The sequence below is a fragment of the Oryctolagus cuniculus genome, chromosome 3, assembly GCF_964237555.1.
Source record: "Oryctolagus cuniculus chromosome 3, mOryCun1.1, whole genome shotgun sequence".
Lineage (NCBI taxonomy): Eukaryota > Metazoa > Chordata > Mammalia > Lagomorpha > Leporidae > Oryctolagus > Oryctolagus cuniculus.
In genome coordinates, this window is record NC_091434.1 from 161,637,356 (window position 1) to 161,653,155 (window position 15,800).

At 37.9% G+C, this 15,800-nt stretch overlaps 1 long non-coding RNA gene across 1 annotated transcript; it reads left to right on the top strand.

Annotated features, from left to right (window-relative positions):
• Nucleotides 1–1,210: 1,210 nt before the first annotated feature.
• LOC127491663 (uncharacterized) lies at nucleotides 1,211–14,949 on the top strand. Its single transcript, XR_007920517.2, has 3 exons — nucleotides 1,211–1,862; nucleotides 5,054–5,117; nucleotides 13,508–14,949. It is a non-coding gene; the product is annotated as an uncharacterized lncRNA (long non-coding RNA).
• The last annotated feature ends 851 nt before the right edge of the window (nucleotides 14,950–15,800 follow it).

A 15,800-nucleotide genomic window follows, 5' to 3' on the forward strand; every position in this document is an offset into this window, starting at 1 on the left:
TCCTCATTGAAAATGCAAGGAATACACAGTGGAAAATAATGTAAGGAAAATAAAATAATAAAGTATTATTTAATTAATAGGAATAAGAAAAAAATTGTTACTGTTGAAATAAAACAATGATGATTTTCTTAAAGTAATGCCTTGCAAAGGATACAGGCTAAATCAGTGCTAAAATGATCACTCACTGGTTATGTGACTTAATGCACATAAAGTCTCTCAAACAGTGACATTAATGATCCAGTCACACAGACAAGCTGAGGATTTATTATAAGATGATATGTAAAGTGTCTGAAATACATTGGGTATGTAGCAAATTCTCATTTAATAGTAGCTATTATTATTTTTACAAAGTTATGAATGCTTAGGTTTGGAAGACTGGTCAAGAAGAACACTGACCCTTGCTTATGTATTCCATGAGAATATAAGCAGCCGTCACTTGAGTGCCTGCACAGGAAATGCTGCCTAAAAGAAAACCTCTGGTCTTAAGAGCTGTGAGAAATAATGTTGACAATAAAATATCATAAGGGGGCAGGTGTCCTTTTACTCATGTACGTGTCAGAGAAGTCAGCTCTTAGATCTTTGTAAGCAGCAGAAGTGCTGAGCTCCGGGTTAAGGGCACGGAAAACCAGAGTCCTGTGATGATGGCCGCATATTGCAGGGACTTGTTCTTCAGACATTGATCGAGAAAAACAGGAATATTGATCAAAATGGTCGATTGCCTCCCCCGCATTCGTTTGGCGTATAGTGGCCATTTGAACTTTACAGAATGTGTCTGCAGCCTGGAAGAAATGTGCTTTGGTTAGGAGTGCAGCCAAACTCATGCCGCGATCTATAGGCCTTTGTCACAAGGATGGTCCTGCAGCAGCAGAGGTAGAGAGCCAATGAGTCTGAGGGTGCGTGCTCTCAGTGGGAGAGCAAGGTCCCAATCAAGGAAAGTCTTTACTCAATGTCTGGTCAGCGCTCTGCCTATTGCCCTTGAAGCTTTCTAAGTCTCTGCGTCTCGCATTTCGAGAGGGATTTAACAATAGCACCTTCTTTATAGCATGTTGGTATGAGTTAATGTATGAAAAGCACTTAAAACGGTACTGGAGCAGTTTCATTTGAAAATAGGGAAAAAAAGGTTCTAATTTTATTTCCATTCTTTTGTTAAAAGTAAAATATAAATATAATTTTACAATGTAAAATATATCTCTTGTCAGATACCCTGAGAACTACAACCCCATTAAATAGAAACTTTTCTGAAGAATTAAGAGGAATGCTATGTAAAAAAGAGCACATATTTACCATTCAATCAACCCTATGTTAATCCTGCCTCCACATCTAAATTTCAGCATGATCATGACCTAATAACTTCAACTCCTCTGCCTTCAATTTCCTTGTCCATGAAGTGGCAATTATCATGTGTTTCTTACTTCCCAGAGGGCTCTTAAGGTAAAACAGCCTTATGAACTGTACTTGTATCTATTGAACATATTTACAAATGAGTAAATATAGTGTCACTATTATCAATTATTGTGAAGTGTGAATGTGGTTTGTCTTCTTACTTTCATTTGAATAGTGGTATTAAAAGAAAATTGCTAGATTAATAGGGATTAACTGCTTAAGATGTTTACTTGAGTAAATATTACTAGAGCATGCAATAGGAAAATTCTTTTTCTTATATGTGGTCTTTTTACCTATTACATGTCTGTATATTTCATTTACACAGTGTGTTATGCTTCTATTTCAACTGAAACATCATTTATTTTCTGGTCATGCCTTCAAATGTTTAATTTCTCTATTGTTTCAGGGGAAGGTGCCCAGAGAATGAACCATGGATATTTAAAGCAAAAACATACATGATAAACAATATTCTTCTTATGGTATTTACACTTGCATTTATAGCTTCTTTTAAATTTTTTGCATAGAATGTCTTATGTTATCTGTGAAATGTTAGTGTCAGGGCTTATAATGATGTAATTTTTAGTTGACTTGGTTATTTATCCAGTTCTCCTTCTGAAATTATATAGGAGAGAGGAATAGAAGAGGAAGAAAATGTGGGTATCCTGAAAGCATCTAACAACTAAGTCAAACGCTCACCCTTGAATTCTTTAAAGCTAACTTCAGTAATTATTTATCAATTCTGATGAAAGGAAGAAAGAGTGAGAATTTTAAAAGGGTAGGCTCAGTGAACCATGCAAGTCATTTATGAACAGGTACAGTCAATGTTTCTCACAGATCAGCATCATGCTCTTGTGAAAATGTAAAGCTAGTAAAATGTCCTCACAGAGGTGAATTACAAAAACGGATGATGGGAAAATTACAGGAAATAAGGGAAAATTAACTAAGGTTTCTTAAATGTAACTTAGAGACAGAACTCCCTCCATGGCTCATCTGGTTTTCCTCACAGGGCCTCCTTCCTTCTGAGGAGTACAGAAACTTCCCTTTTTTATCTCTCTTCTCTCTTTGGAAGAGTTTCCTTTCTCTTGCCATCTTCAGTCTCCCTTAAGGCTGAGCCACCAGTCATGGTGCTGGTGATAAGCCTTGCAATGGTAATGTCTATTGTCTCTCTGATCATTATTTGTCCAGCTGGCAACGACTATTGGTGCCTACCTAGAGTCCTTTCTCTCCTGTCTACCTTGAACTCCTTGAACACTGTTAGTACATTTATTTTTAAAATCTGCTTCTGGGAAGTTTATTATTTGGATCCCCTCTGGGAATTGTTCCAGGTAAAATACAAAATGCTCAATTTAATTTGGATTTCAGATAAACATTGAAAAGCATTTTAGATCAACAATGAATAACAATTTAAAAGAAGTTATGCTCTGGTATTTATCTGAAATGCAACTTCAGTAGACTATCTTCTAATTTGGCATTTATAACAAGGTTATATGTAAGTTTATAATTATGTCATGATTTCACAGACTTTCTGAATTTCTATTTTGTTGTCTTCTTCCTCAGAAATGTTGTTTTTTTTTTTAAATTTACTTTTTACTCCAGGTGCTACATATGATGTTAGCAAAATAGTTTATAGATATAGTAACAGCTTAGATGAATTTATTCTCTCCCAAAATAATAGATAACATGTTTGCTTCTGCTAGACACTTTGTATCTCAAAGTGAGGTACTAACAATCTGGAGGCACTTAATTAAATCTTAGGGATTGTGTAGATTAAAAGTGTGCCCTGGATCTTGTGAGTTCTGTACACATATTCCTCAAACCTCTCACATCAAGTTGTTTTTACCAGATTACTGTTTCTAAACTCTGATTTGTGTACACTAACACAGCAGGTGTATTTAACGTAAGCTTTTTTTTTTATGTCAGATTTTCTGCTGCTTCCCCAAGACAGGAAATACTCAGAAAAGCCCTGAACTGGGCTCTCTAGGACCCCACCCCACTATAGATCGTGGTAGAGTTGCTCTCTCTGTCATGCCTGTAGGTAGATATTTTTGTCTAGATTTTCTAATTTTTCTCAGCAGGGGTTTTGGTCTAACTCACAGTCTGCCTATTCTGAAATAGCTGATGAGCATCAATAAATGATTCTTAAAAGATAAGAGGTGAATTTGTTGGAAATGGAATATAAACAAAAGTGGGGTCCCCTTCTTGACCATCTTAGAAGTTATCACATAAGAGAGTTTCTGCTTCAATGCCGCATGCACTCCTCTTACCCAGACAAATCCTGGTCAAATACAAATTTCATATTTCAGAGGCACTCTTCATGCATGAGTTCAAAAGATTCTGCTTTAAAAATCCCTTCATAATTATTAAATCATCACCCTGAAATATTTTGAATATCTTCAAATGGGAAGTGGGCTTGTCAATCTTTTTTATCAGTTTGTTAATGGAGAAGAAATGTTTGTAAGGACTTTGTTTAAATTTCTCAAATGTGGCTGTGTGGACAAAAATACCTACCTACAGGCATAACAGAAAGAGCAACCCTACCAGGATCTATATATATAAACTGATGATTTGCCAATTTTTCTGTCATATATACATGTAGTTAAACCTATATTTTTGGTTTATATATGATTTTTTTTAGGTTTTTGTAAGTGACTTCTCTAAAATTACTCCTATTCTATGACAGGAGTGTTGATTGGAAAAGCACAATTTCACAACCAAATTTTCACTTCAAGCTAGAAAATATTAAACATGGTTTATATAAATAAAAGCAGTACACAAGTAGAACAATCTAAACAGATCTATAAAAACATAACCCTAACATTTAGAAATTCTTCTATTCTCAAAAATAATTTATCTGTAAATCAAAACAAAGCTATATGTCCATGTATCAGAATAAGGTTTGAAAATCATATAAACCTATGCCTCACTAATCATGCAAAAAACACTGTCAAGGATCTTAGTTTAAACTATTTCCCCTTGAACCAATAATACAATTAACATTTTTGCTATATACAACTTAGATCACCGTCTTCAAAGTATTAAATTTTAACGTTTGAATTCTTCCAATAAAAATGTGAATGGATTATATTATTGCATGAAAGCAGTATAATACTTGCATGCAAAGGAAAAAGCACATAGATTTGAATGCAAAATTCATATTGTAGCTTCTAGCTAATGACAAGGATGGTAACCTCAAAGAAGCAGAAAAATTCCAAAAATAAACACAATAAAAATAATAACAATCAAAATCTCTATCATACCCTAAGGCATTGGGATAAGAAATAATACTATTTGTCTGTCTGGCAGAAGGTATGATTCTGGTAATATGTTTTAGATGCTGAAAGCAAAATGATTTTTATCAAAAAAAAAATGTTTTTCAGGCTCCATTGGTAGAAATGACTAAACTTTTAGTAGGGAAGACCCAAGAAGTTATGGCACAAAACTTAAATAACTTCAAACCAGTTCAAGTAAAGAAGATGGGTTCAGCTGAAACTGAAATATCCCAAAACTTCTTGGCTTTATTTCCACAGTAAATTTCCATTTCTTGGTTTTGAAAGTAGAGTTCTGAATCAGAACTTTTCAGTTACAGTAGTGATTCTACTTCTTACTAATTATGTGTAGTAGGGTGAATTACTTACTATCTCAGTACCTCAATATTCCACTTGTTTACTAGGGTACTTCTGAAGATTGATGGGCACAATGAATATAATGTATTCCAGAGAAATACCTGGCACAGAGTGAGTACCACATAATTATATTCAAAATGCTAGGAACAAAAACTATTATTAAATAAATATCTATAAAATGCTGCCTAATAAATTAAAATAGAACTTAGTCTTTTCTCAGGGTTTAATTTCAAATATGGTCCTACAGGTCTCCAGGGTTACCTACTCTTGTTATAGAATTAATCCTTCTTATATGTGCCTGGGATAAGCAGGAGATTTGATGTCTCGACTGTGCTCAATTCCCAAAGAGTAACTGGCATATCTCATTTCCCTTCAACTTCTGGCCTCATCTCAGGACAGACCAAGACAAGCCAATATCTCTGCAAGCCCAAGGGTCCCCTCATGAAGGCCACTTCTGACATTTGATTATTTACACGAAATAAGATGATTTTTTGAGAGACACAGAATGATATTCTTTTAAATCTAATGCTCACTGAGAGTTACAGAGATATCCTTTATGGTATCACCTTTATTACTAAACTTTCTCAAGTCTTCATTGTTGATGACATCAAGGTGGAAAACCATGTGAAAGGTAGAAAGTGCATAATCAGTAAGGAAGCCAGAGATGGGAGGGCGCAGGTTTGGTCTTTTAGAACAACCCATTTTCCTGTCAAGTAACTCACTCCAGGAGGCCAGCATTAACCCCCATTAAGGGCAATGCCCCATGACCAAAATATCTTGTGCTAGGCTTCATCTCTTAGTTTCCACCACCTCAACATCTCCTCGTTGAGAACCAAGCCTCCAGCAAAGGAATCCTCGGGCAGCAATTTATATCCAGACCATAACATTCTGCCCTTGACTCCTGTCTATCTCACAATGCAATTGCATACTAATAGTTCAAATATCTTATTTCATTTCATCACAGCATTGGTCAAAAATCCATGTTAAAGTCTCATCAGAGAATAAGACAAACACTCTCAGCTGGAAGCATGAGAAATAAAAAAAAAAAAAAAACAAGTTACCTATTTCCAAGATAAAATGGTAATACAGGTCCAAGTAACCATTTCTAGACCTATGCCAACATAAATGGTCATAGATTCTCTGCAAGATGGAAACCCAGAAGGAAAGATATTTAAATCTTAAATCTCTAAGAATTGATTTTTTAAAATTACTTATATATTTGAAAGGAAGGGAGAGAAAGAGAGAGAAAGAGAGAGAAAGAGAGGGAGAGAGAGAATCTTTCATCTGCTTGGTTCAATCCCCAAATGGCCCCAGTGACCAGGCTGGACTGAGCATAAGCCAGGAGCCAGGAGCTTCATCTAGTTCTCCCAGTCGGGTGCAAAAGCTGCCCGAGTACTTAAGGCATCTTCTGTTGCTTTCCCAGAAGCATTAGCAGGGAGTTGGAATAGAAGTGGAGCTGAACCGTGTCAATATGGAAGGCTGACATTGCAGGTGGCTGTTTAATGCACTATGCAACACCAGCCACCAAACCTGCATCTCATGAACATTGCACTGGAGGGTTATCCCCTAAGGTCTTAGATAGCCCCAACACCCAACTTTGCTGGGTGCAACCCACATAGCTACTCTGTTGCTGGAGCTCATTAAACTGATGATCATATATTCCTGGGGTCCCAGCTGTAGCTCCACTCTCACGGCTCTGATAGGCAATCTAGTGGAATTCTCACAACACATTTCTGCCTGATATCCCAGGCTTTCTTTAGAATTCTCAAGAGAAGTTGTCATGAGCCTGTAGCTCTGGTATTCTGCACACCTTCAGAATCAGTGTCATGAGGATGGCACAGTGCACTGCAGGCTCAAGCTACACTTATAGCCACATGAACCAAGGCTGCAGCAGCCTCAGAAGATCTTGCTGGAAAGAAAGAATCCTGAGGTGGCTCTGGGCAACGAATCTATGAAAGGAGCTCATTTCCCTGAAACAAATTTGCCCCTTTAGACATCTAGTCCTGTGATGGTGATGGGGGTGGAGGGAGAGTCAAGATTTCTGAGACAAGGTTTTTTCCCCATTATCTTGAATATGAGCATCTTTGCTAATCTCTTTAGCAATCAATTACTTGGCCATGCACTTCACAAGTTTTCTTTGCTCCTTTACTGGTCAAGCTGGAATTTTCCAAATCCTCTCTCTATGCTTTCTTTTGATCCTGAGTCTCACTGTGAATCTCACTGCAGCCTGAATGTTTTGCTGTTTAGAAATTTCCTACAACAAATAACCTATGTCATCACTCTAAAGTCAGCTTTCCAAAAATCTCTAGCACATAAACCCAGTTCAGCCAACTTCTTTACTGCTTTATAACAAGGATGAAATATTTCCATCTGAGGTCTCTTGAGTATTCTGGTCACAGCCACTTGCCCAACTACTAAGACAAATATTGTAGCCCCTTCCTCGTCTCCTTGTCTTCTGAGACCTCACTAAAATTGCTCACATGCTCTATTTACACCATTTCAGGATTATTTTTGTGGCCAGTTACTCCAAATTCATCCAACCTTTGCCCATCACACAGTTCTAAAGCTGCTTGCACGTATTCAGATATATTTATAATAAAGACCTCACTCTGAGGTAGAAAATTTCTGTTAGACCATTTTCAGCTGTTATAACAAAATACCTGAGACTGAGTAATTTAAAAAGAAAAAAGAAGGTTTATTTTGCTGACAGTTTGAGAGGCTGATAGTACAAGGTGAGGTAGTCCCTTCTTTTCAGCCTCTAGTGAGGTTTCCCTGGGCTGTGTCATAACCTATCTTAGGGCTTCCTGGTAGGAGTACTGTAAGTGAAATAGATTGCATGATGAAACAGGAAGATAGAGGGCAAGGAGGGACCACGTTTGTTCTTTCACAACAATCCATTAACAAAATCACTCTGCAAGACTACCACTAATCATTTTTCAGACAATGCCACTGTTAGGTAAACACCTTGAACTAGACCATATTGCGTAAATGTTCCACACAAGGACCAAAAATTCAGCAGATGAGCCTTTGGAGGAGAAACCAAATCCAACCACAACATATAGTGTATACTACTCAGAGGCCAGAGTTCACACACACAGAGATACATGTACAAAAACTCATGAGTTTCCTTCAAACAATGCATGGAACATGTAATTAAAAGTATGAGTTTATTTTGGTACAAAAATTTCAAAATCCATGCATAGTTTGTTTATAATATACTTTTTCTATGAACTTTTTGAACATTCTTTGTGTTAAAATAATTTTGCAAAATAAACTTACACTTTTAATTAAGCATTTCAGAAAGTTTTTAAACTCCCAGTACAAATATATTATATGTACATATGTATTATCTCCAGATATATGGATATCATAAGTGCATCCAAATACATATCTGTATATTAAATACACATATACAGATATATACATACAGAATATATGCAAAAGCCTACCTGGAGCTATAGATTTGGGGAATATTTTAAAACATTTGCTCGTTGGACTGAAATTTGATTCATGGAAAGATTTCATTTTCAAGCATAATATTTTTAGTAAGAAAAATTATACACAGACTAATTTGTTTGCAAATAAGAATAAATCCAAGATCCAAGAAATTATTGGAAAAAAACTCTGTATTTATGCATTTCTTCTTGTGTTTTGCACAGAAATGCTGGAGTAAATGATATCACTCAGCCAAATCTGCAAGCTAGGGTTGTAAATAAGGTAAAATGACTCATCATTTTTAGCACTCACTGAAGGTAATTTACACAGTGGTCAATAGTGCTATTTCCTCAAAGAATGATGCAATGGAAAACTTTAAAATTTTCATTGTTGTAACTTCTTTTTCATTATTTCACATAAATGTCTAGCACAGTACCCAGGACAAGACCACCTAGGCATCAAGAAAAGACTTCATAAAAGTAATATAACATAGATACCTGCTCATGATGAGGCATAATCCATTATCTCTAAACAAGGCTGATTACTTCTGGCATGGTGGGGAGTTCAAACATTTTATCATTTGTGTTTTATTCCACGAAGCAGTCATTATCTCATCAGAAATAAAACTCAAAATATCAAGAATAATTACAACTATCAGTCCTACTTTTACCTGTAATTGCTAAATATTATATCAAAATGAATAAAGATTTTAGAAGATGAAACTAGTAAAATGAAGAAAGAATATAATATCAAGTGGTGCAGAAGAATCCTGAAGGAATCCTCCCATCTACTCTTTTGAATCTACACATTATTACTATTATTAAGGGTATTGGAATTATTTCCAGAATAAAGGGAGAAATCAGAAGAAACTGAAACATAAATTGAAACCATTTTAAAAGAAGTGACAGGGGCTGGCATTGCAGTGTAGCAGAGAAAGCCACTGCCCACAGTGCAGGCATCCCATATGGGTGCCAGTTCAAGTCCCAGCTGCTCCACTTCCGATCCAGCTCTCTACTATGGTCTGGGAAAGCAGTGGAAAGTGGCCTGGATCCTTGGGCCCCTGCACCCATGTAGGAGACCTGGAATAAGCTCCTGGCTCCTGACTTTGGATCTGCACAGCTCCGGCTGTTGCAGCCATTTGGGGAGTGAACGAGTGGATGGAAGATCTCTCTCTGTAACTCTGTCTTTCAAATAAATAAAAATAAATTAAAAGAAAAGTGACATTCTGATTTCCTTGCATTTGTTTATAAGCTACTATTTTTTTTTTTTTTTTTACAGGCAGAGTGGACAGTGAGAGAGAGAGAAACAGAAAACAGAGAGAAAGGTCTTCCTTTTCGGTTGGTTTACCCCCCAGTGGCCGCTGTGGCGTGCACTGCGCTGATCTGAAGCCAGGAGCCGGGCGCTTCTCCTGGTCTCCCATGCGGGTGCAGGGCCCCAGGACTTGGGCCATCCTCCACTGCACTCCCGGACCACAGCAGAGAGCTGGACTGGAAGAGGAGCAACCCGGATAGAATCTGATCTGGTGCCCCGACCGGGACTAGAACCTGGTGTGCTGGCGCCGCAGGCAGAGCATTAGCCTATTGAGCCACGGCGCTGGCCGCTACTATTTCAAGAAGAGATCTGGGCTCAAATAATGGGATATGGCCTCAGTAGAGACCATCCCACCAATCAGTTATGCTCCTATGATCTGAATTTTCTCACAATGAATTATTTATTGTTCAGTATTATCATATTGCTTATTATTTGTTGGAAATTCAGAATTAGAGAGGGAGAGACAGAGACAGTTCTTCCATCTGTTGGTTCATTCCCCAGACGTCCACAATAGCCAGGACTGAGCCAGGCCGAAGCCAGGAGCCAGAAACTTCTTCCAAATCTCCCATGTGGGTGCAGGAGCCCAAGTACTTGGGCCTTCCTCTGCTGCTTTTTCCAAGTCATTAGCAGGGAGCTTGATTTGACTGAAGTACAGCAGCTAGAATATGAACTGGCACACATATGGGATGCTAGCATCACAGGCAGCTTTCACCCACTATGCCACAACACTGGCCCCAACAATCACTAATTTTATTTGATTGTCTGCTATAGGAAAATCTCTAGCATCAACATATTTAGATGATGTGAATATAATTTTTTTGACAGGCAGAGTTAAACAGTGAGAGAGAGAGAGAGAGAGAGAGAGAGAGAAAGGTCTTCCTTCCATTGGTTCACCCCCCAAATGGCTGTTACAGCCAGCACACTGTGCTGATCCAAAGCCAGGAGCCAGGTGCTTCCTCCTGGTCTCCCATGCGAGTGCAGGGCCCAGGGCCATCCTCCACTGCCCTCCTGCGCCACAGCAGAGAGCTGGAATGGAAGAGGAGCAACTGGGATGGAATCCAGTGCCCCAACCGGGACTAGGACCCAGGAAGCCGGCGCTGTAGGCAGAGGATTAGCCAAGTGAGCTGTGGCACTGGCCAATGTGAATATAATTTTAAAATATGAACTTTATGACAAAAGTGTCAAACAGTTCAATTCATGCTTATTTATTCATCAGTGTAGATTACAATGTAATGATTTTCAGACTTTTTCTGTCCAAGTGTTGATCCTGTGACTATCTTCTTTTATGCTTTTTACTTTCAAAGTCATCTACTGGGTGTGTCAATGTTACACTGGACCATTAGTATGATGGCTAGGATTACAGTTGCTGAAGCTACTACTTCAGTAACTGTCCTGAAATTCACTGACAAAAGATTGACAAACCCAGCTGTCTGCTGTGGCCCAGGAGTGCAGTGGAGGATGGTCCAAGTGTTTGGGTGCCTGCACCTGAGTGGGAGACCAGGAAAGAAGCTCCTGGCTCCTGGCTTTGGATCGTCATAGCTCCGGTCGTGGCGGCCATTTGAGGAGGGAACCAACGGAAGGAAGACCTTTCTCTTTGTCTCTCTCTCACTGTCTGTAACTCCACCTGTCAAATAAATTAAAAAAAAAATTGACAAACTGTCTATGGATGTTCTTTTTAATATTTATTGTATTTATTTGAAAGACAGAGTTGCAGAGAGAGGTAGAGACAGAGAGAGAATTCTTCCATCCGTTGGTTCACCCCCCCCCCCCCCCGATGGCTGCAATGGCTGCACCGATCCAAAGCCAGGAGCCAGGAGCTTCTTCTGGGTCTCCCATGTGGGCGCAGGGGCCCAAGAACTTGAGCCATCTTCTACTGCTTTCCCGGGCCATAGTAGAGAGCCAGGTCAGAAGAGGAGCAGCCAGGACTAGAACCGGCACCCATCTGGGATGCCAACACTTCAGGCCAGAGCTTTAACCCGCTGTGCCACAGTGCCAGTCCCCAATAGCTGTGTTCTTAAGACCAGAGCATATCAGAGAAAAATCCTCCACTTATTCTTTGTGTACATTAGTACTTTGTATTCTAATTTCACCAGCAAAGAATATCATATGCAATGTTTCTTTTAGAAAGAAGCAGCTTGTTTTTCAAGCATCTTTATTTGGAAACAGAACTATTTTCCCAGATATTGTTTAGAGAAGAATAGAATGAAAATATGGTTCTTGTGAAGAAGATAAACTCCTTCAAGCAACAGGAGACAAAGTCAAACCAGTCTTTGATTCTTTAAGTGACTTTACGTGAATGGGAATAAGCAGCTTTGTTGAATTTTTGTAATGTAGTCTCTTCCCAGTATCATTGCATTTTCTTGGTCTTTTTTCTTGAACATCTTCTAATTTTCAGATCATCAGGTCAGAACTCAAGTGCTGTTATCAATGCTCGTGATTTCAGAAGAATGTGCAGTTGTCTTTCTATGTCTCAGACTTTACAAAGGGTTAAAGTAACAAAAACTTTAAACAGAGAGAGTCTATAAAGATCTTTGGCAATTTTATCAGGACTTGAAGTTACCTTGAAAACAAGTAGTGATAATTGGTTAATTAGAAGTAGAAGATTGGCTGGGTATTAAGAGATTTCTGAGAAGAAAGCATGAACATAAAGCAATAAAAGCTGTGCTATAAAGATAATTTTCCCTTTTAATGTTCCCAGTTCAAAAAAATTGGTGATCTTTTAGCTGTTAGGAAATCATGACATGTAGAAAATAGTAGAAGTAATTAAAAGAGGATCATTATAGAGCAGCGTGAGCAGTTTGCTGTATTCAGTGATGATCCACCAATTTTAAAAATGCTGAATAGAAAGAGATTTAACTGTTGACATTCTCTAAGCTAATATTATTAATAGCTCAAACTCCCATTTATTTAAATAGGTGCAATAATCAGCACTATTGGAATCAGCTACTGCACAATTTGTAGGGTTTATCTCTTTCTGAAGGATCTGTATGTCCTACCATTTTATTATCTGTTCTTTCAAAATCTATAATACCTAACTTTCAAATAGTGAATTTATAAGAACATAGTTAAATCCACTGGCATGTAAACATTATATGTTTCTACATATATGTAACCTCCACCATCATCAAGATACAGGAGACTGCCATCATCACAGAGGCACCCCTCATGCTGTTTCTTTGAAACTCCTCCACCTTAGAAACTGATGAAATGTTCTTTGCCTTTTCCATGCTAGATAAATTGAATCATATAGCACATAAGGCTTTTGAATCTGGTTCTTTCACTTATGATAATGCATTTGAGATTCACCCATGTTACTGTGTATATTGAGAGCCCAGTCTTTTTGTTAATGGTAGTATTCCTATCCAGATGTATCACAGCTTACTTGTCCATTACCCATCTGAGGAACAATTGGGCTGTTTCTAGTTTTTGGCAATTTTCAATAAAACTGTTGAAACATTAAATACAGGTTTCTGTGATTAAAAGCTACATCTATGCATTGTGGGCCTTACAGGCTATGGTAAGAATTTCTGTTACAGGAGAAATGTCAGGAGGAAGACAGGAAAAGACACCATCATGCAGCTGTGAAAGAAATCCTAACTTTCGAAGACATATGGAGTCTGTAATCTAAAGCTAGAGGCATAATAGATAAGAATACAACAGGTGTACTGTTTAACCTACACAATCAAAAGTAGTTAGAAAGAAATAATTGGGATCCTAAGAATAACTGCCCCTAATTTATGATTATCCTTTTGCAGTCACTTTTGAGGACAGAAGTTACAGACTGAAGAAGCCAAGAAAGTAACTTTGCGATATCCTGGTGGTTTATAATATAGTAATGACCTTCCCCAAAGAGACCCACAGATGTTTCTTCAGGTAATTATGCACTATAAATAGGAGTCAATGAATGCATTTTAAGGGCTGCCAGACAGAGTTTGATTTGCCACTGTTACTTAGAATCTGAAGTTCCATTTTAGAGTCAGGTTGCAGGGGATCCAGGTTCCTGGCTTATGCTCACTTCAGAGTGGTTTCAATGGGTTCACAAATCAGGTAATTTCCATGGTCTTTAAAAGTATAATTGAAATGGATGTATTTTGTGTTAACAAAATTCCTATAATTCTTTTTTTCTGGCCTAGGGAGTAATAGCTACTATAAAAGAGAAATGGGATCCTTTTAAAATGGACATCCTTTGCCTGTCCAAGAGAATAATGAATCTAATATTGCCTGTGGTTGGGGGGAATTGGGAGCTTATTACCAGCCTTAGAGATGTAAAGAATACAAAGGGTAGATTGCATTGCATGTCTGTATAATTCACTACTCTGCTGTTTCCAAGAGCCAGATGGATTTTGAAGAATGGCAGAGGGCCACAGAAAACTCAACCAATAGCTGTTTCTAGTGCAACTACTATGCCTGATGTGACATTACTGATAAAACAGATTAACTTGGCCAGACATGCACTGTATATGACCATTCAGGTGACAAAAGCATTTTCCCATGCATATCAGAAAGCAGCTTGAGAATTAGTTCAATTTTTAGCAATCATGCAGAAATATGCATTTAAATTATTGAACCAGACTTATGTTGATGCTGTTGCTCTTTTCATCATATAATCCAAAGGGAACATTTCCTTTTGAACAGGCCAAAGAAAATCCCATTACACAACTCTATCATGTATATCATGTTAATTGGATTATAGAAGTAAGAAGTGACAAGATTGTTGGAAGTCTTGTTATAACCCATGTGTTTTAGAAAGTGGAATCTAAAAATGGAATCAGGTACTTACCGCATCAGTGTAGTTCTCTGTGGCATGTTGGACATCACTTCCAAATGGAAATGTAAATTATTGTAATTTGTAGCACTCTATCATGAAAAGAAGAGCACTGATTAGACCACATGTAGCATATTTCACATTTGAGAATTCTCCTACTTATATGCCAATTGAAAAATAGCCTTGGCAATTCTGAAATACACTAAGGAGAGGTTCAAGGAGCAGGGATTTGATGGAAAAGCTCATGGCTAACAGCTCTTGTGAAATTGAAGCCTTATTATAAGAGATAGTACTGAACTACATCCTGCTGAAAACAATGTGAGCAAACTACAAAGTGTGTCCATTCCAGGTGCATCACAGATTTTCAGAGACTCAGAGCCAGAGCACTCAGTTAATCACACCCAGATTTCTAACTCTCAGAACCTACTAAACGTTTGGGATATTTTGTACTAAACTAACACATTAACTTTGGGCCTCAGCAGTAAAGAGCTCTGCAGCAGTTCCAGGCTTGGAAGCAAGCATGCCTACCTTTTGTGCTATGTAGTTTGGCAGGTCCTACGCTATCAGATAAATGAGTGTCTACAGTAGAAAAAAAGACGAGAGGAAATCTATGACAAGTCTAAGCAGGAGCAGCAGCAAGTCCCAGCATAGATTGCCACATGTTTTAGCAAGGCATGTTCTCCATTTCATTTGGAGGAATATAAAACTTTCGAAAAGTACTTTGGCAGGCTACTATGTCCACATAAAGGATTGTAAGAAACTTTGTGCTTAATACCAATGACCTATTAAAATCTGTGTTCTATCTAGCTCATTACAGCACGTGGTCAAGCAGGTTCAGCAATAATGTATTCTAGGATGAAAGCAATAAATGAAATATTGAGCACAATATGATGAGGAAAGCACACATAACCGCATCAGTAGGTAATCTGAAACCCCTGCCTATGGCTGCTTTGCAGGGTACCTTCTTCCTATGTCCTCTGCTGTGTTTACCCACTTATCGATAGCTGTGGCTCATAAGTGCCCGTCACAATAAACAGTTTTTGAATTGACAGGTAAAATTGCACATATTTATGGTGTACCATATGATGTCTTGCTGCATATATACATTGTGCAATGTTGAAATCAACCTTAGCCTATCTAGCTTCTCAAATGTTTATCAAATCTTTGTGGTAACAACATTCAAAATCCTCTCCTCTCACTTTTATGAAATTTACAGAAAATTATCCTTATCTACAATCACCCTTCTCTGCAACGGGACACCAGGACTTGTTTCTGCCAGCTAG